Below are 4,629 nucleotides of genomic sequence, written 5' to 3' on the forward strand. Positions count from 1 at the left end.
AGTCTGCTGGTTAGATTACGTTTTCAACTACTCTAGTGCTCTCAATCTAATAATCCGATTGTACAACGGGTCATACTAACGTGTTCATAACCATACCTAATAGGAAAACATTTCATTTGTCGATAAATTGATTGCCCAAAACGGAAAAATGATACTTTGCCGAAACGGCCTCCGGATAAATTGCGCTGTTTTTGAACTTATGACGACGATGACGATGCGAGAAATCTACTTGATAGATACCGCACGGGAGTCATATCTTCTTGTAAAATCTTGGCCAAAAGAAGATAGCACGGAAAAAACGAAAAGGAGGGCACAAAAGAGTCACGTACACAAGATCCAACTTTAGCTATATATTGCAGAGGTTGTACATGAGCATAAAAGCTTAAATGTTGGGGCACATGGAGAATACATATACACACACACTCAAGTGATGCTGGAATATCGAAGATCGGTGAACTCAACTTGCGTGCAAAGTGGCGTTACGAACTCCGATTAGATATTAATGTGGACCCACACGTCGCGTTATAAACCATCTCAGTGTATCGCTCTTAGTTACTCTTACATATGTATGGTACATAGATCTGCGATTTGTCTAGGATAGACCAAAATTAACGAAATTAAAAAGCAATGATCGTTGTGAAGGCAGCCATATTCAAATTGTTGGGTATAATTGTTCAAAAAGTGTACGACAACCAATTCAGTCTTAAACTTTTAAATTTTGCTAATCTAATTCTAAACCTTTTATCGATTTGTTAATATAGTCCTACATGTTTTTTCGTGTTAATTTAGTCCTAAACCGTTTGAAGATTTGGCAATTTAGTCCTGAACCTATTATTAGATACTTGGCTTGAATTACTACATTGGATAATCATCAAAAGATTCAAAACTAAATTGACAAATCATCAAATTGTTTACGACTAAATTGGCAATTCTCCAAATTGTTTTGTCTGAAACAAAGCTCTAAGCTACCCACCCACGCATGGCTGAGTTGGTTGAGGGGCGTGCTATCCCTCATCGGGTCACTGGTTCGAAACTCTCCCTACTCGGTTTCGTGACGTAAGTGGGGGGTCATGGCTGGTGGGCCGTCATGCTAGCTCCCCCCAATGTACTAACACAACCGGACGCTAGCGTTGGTGCTGGCGCTGGCGAAGTCGGCAAGTCGGCAGGTCCCTGTGGATCCTCGGTTACCAAAAAACAAAGCTCTAAGCTGGCCCCTCTCTCTCTCTCTCTCTCTCTCAATGTTCGACAGAAGGCAAGGGTATCTTCTTTCATTGGGGGTGGAGGAGAAAAGAGGTGAAGTGCTTGGTTCTTCATTCTTTTCTCTTCTTTTTGCTTCTTTTCTTTTGATAATTATTCATTCCTCTTTAGGTGTCAAGTTCCGATTCCATGGAAGAGATAATGGGGGGGAAGAAGAGAGACTGTGTCGCCGTTTCCAATCGAAGGTGGTGGTGTCGCCATCGATCCAAAGCCACTCAAACTTTTGACTTTTCTTTCGGTTTTTCGGGTGGATACTCACATTCTCTCCTATTGCATGGAGTTACGTCCGTTCACGAATTGCTTGTTTTCCAAGGAGAGATTAGAAAACAGTAATATTGTGTGCAAGGTGGTTTGGATTAGTGCTTTTGTTTCACCTTATTGATGGCTTATTCTAGTCAGCAAAGGCTGCATTGGTCGCGTGGAGAGACGTAGGAATGGGAGGTATATGGTGAGGCGCACCAAGGTCAAATCCATGCCATTATTCTATCGTTTTTGCAACTCCGTTAAGTGCACCTCCGCATGACTTTCCATTTTTATGCTCCCCTTTCTTTCCACGCTTTGTCGGACGAGGCATCTCAAATGTTTAGGCAAGAGGAAGTTTGATGGGGAAGACCCATTAGAGTACCCGACGCAAAGATCGTCCCGAAAGAATCTGTGCCGTATGAAGGAGAGAATTATAATAGAACTCGATGAATTGTTGTAGTTTAATTTTAGACAAGACTAACTCAAACATCCATCTTGAAATTTTTCATTTTATGGGATTAGTCTAATAAAATAAGATATAAAGATTTTTAATTAATCTAATATGGGGCTAGCTAGTGTGAGTCGAATAGAACTCAACCCGTAATGAGACGACATGTGGCTGAAAACTCTATAAATAGTGATCAAGCCTATCATCTAATCCCGATGCACAAATAACCTCACATAAAGAGTAGTTACGTAACGCTATTCGTGAGCGGCAGTCTCATTGAGCCAGTGACACAATAGAGGAAAAACACTTAACTCTTGGATTGTCGTTATTCCGCATCAGAAATGATGGATTTCATATCAAGTACATAAATCCCTTTCCCTCCATTATTGTGCCCTAGATTCTAGATATGATGATTTGAGGATGCCGTTTTCACGGTTTTCACTTTTGGGACTTTATCATACGATTGTGACGAGCATGAAAGTCGAGAATGAAAGTAAAAATCCAATATATATATATATATATATATATATATATATATGTATATATCTCGAACTTCGAAGGGTAATCAAAATCATAGTATAGGTAATCTTGTTAAGTCCAAATTGCTTAACAATATGGTGATTGTCTCCAAGACTCCAATAGGACACCCCCTTCGGATTCTAGATGGGAATATTTAATAGCCCTTCTCTTTTTGGTGGGTCTATCTGCTTTTTTCTCTGTCCCTCTTGTTCTAAGTCTACAAATAGAAATTGGGTTCTTAATGCGCAATCGCCAAGTGTCCAGCTTTTCCGCCGAGGGCACCTAGTTAAAGCTCTCCTTTAAAACCCTCTTTTTCTTTCTTCCTAGCCATGAGAATTCAAAAGAATGATGTGAATCGATACACGTGGCAACTCGCAAGTGATCGTGCTTACTTTCCATCTTCTTCCTCATCCGGACTCCTTTTACCTTCCCCCACATAGCATGTTTTCCTACAGTCTCATGCTATTGGGTCATCTAGATTCCTCTTGTAACCCAATTTTCAGAATGACATTGCGCACTATGTATTTAGAGACAACTTCGTTATCATGAAAGTACAATTAAAAGTTCTAAAATTTTCAAAAATGTATAATTAAGTCGTAAAATTTATCAGAAAGAGTAATTAAGTCCCAAAACTTTCAAAAAATACAATCAAATCCTAAAACTTGTCAAATTAACGAAATCAAGCCCTTCCATTGATTACACTTTTTGAAAATTTTAAGCTTCGGTTGTACTTTCGTGACAAATTTTAGGCCCATCTTGCACCTTTTGAAGGTTTTAGGATTCGATTGTACTTTTTGAAAGTTTTAGGATTCGATTGTACTATCGTGACAAGTTTCAAGTGTTCTAGTGCATTTATCCCATTTAATTAGTTCAAGCCTACATAAGTTTGACGAAGAAATTATTTACATCTCGAATTTGTTTTTTCAAATGGTTAGAATATTGCAATCCAGTTAGGAGATCATCAAATGAACTCACATCATAAGAAATACCGTAACTTTGATATGGAATATCCCACACATATGCGGAACAAATGCTGATGAAACCTGAATACAAGAGAGAAAAAAAAATTGATATGCATGTGCTAATAGGCAACTAGGTTTTCAGGAGCATCCCTTTCCCTCTTGTCAGAGAAGACGATTTCATAGAAAGCTTGCTCTTGGCACACGGTTTGCAACTTTATGATCAGTTCGAAAACCACAAAAAGGAGAATGTAATCTCTTCAGAAAGCAACGACGTTACGTCGATGCCGAATATCATATTCTCAACCAGATGTTCGAATTCATTGAAGGTCTGTATCCTCAGTACAACTTTTCAAGACGCTCTACCTTGGAAATTTTCCACTTTCCGTGTCAAAACGAGTGTGCCCACCTTCGAATGAATTCTCGCCTCATACTCGAGAATACGTCGGCTCTCAAAAAGGAACTTCCAATAGTGAGATTATTGCTTATCCTCAATATAACTCCCGATATCGCAGTGACCCGCCATATCCAAAATGAATTTCTAGTCTTACGTAATTCTTCGAGGGATGAAAGAAAGAGAGGTGTGTGGATCTCTTGATGTTGGTTAAAGTTGTGGGAGGAAAGCTTAAACCAATGCTTTTTATCTCCCATCTTTTCCTTCCTCTCTCTTTTTTCCTCTTGAGGCGCCCGACATAACAGAGACATAAGCGACCATTAGAACTCGGACAAGCGACAGTGGATTGTTTTGGCATGGCAGTCAACAATGACAAGGCAGTTGTCTTACCCCAAAAATCAATGTATGTCATTTTCCCGATTATAAGGACTCCCTGATTTGTCTCGTAATGCGTCGTAGCTTTTTCTCGCTGAAACAGTCGCCACGACTTGGAGCGTGTCAAAAGGGACAAAAATCATCAGTCGAAAGCTTTACTGTGTTAGCATATGGTTCGCAACTTTATGATCAGATCGAAAAACCACAAAAGGGAAAACGTGAATCTCTTTATAAAGCTATCGATATTACGTCGAACCAGAATCTCAAATTTCAACCACATCTTTGAATACAGTGAAGGTCGATATGGATCGTTGTCATCAGTATGACTTTTCATGAGGCTTTTTACCTTGGAAATTTTCTCACTCTCCTTTACAAAATAAATGAGAGTATGAGACCGCCTTCAAATGAATTGTCGCCAAGGCTGCCTCGTCCAT

The sequence above is a fragment of the Rhodamnia argentea genome, chromosome 5 (genome assembly GCF_020921035.1).
Source record: "Rhodamnia argentea isolate NSW1041297 chromosome 5, ASM2092103v1, whole genome shotgun sequence".
Lineage (NCBI taxonomy): Eukaryota > Viridiplantae > Streptophyta > Magnoliopsida > Myrtales > Myrtaceae > Rhodamnia > Rhodamnia argentea.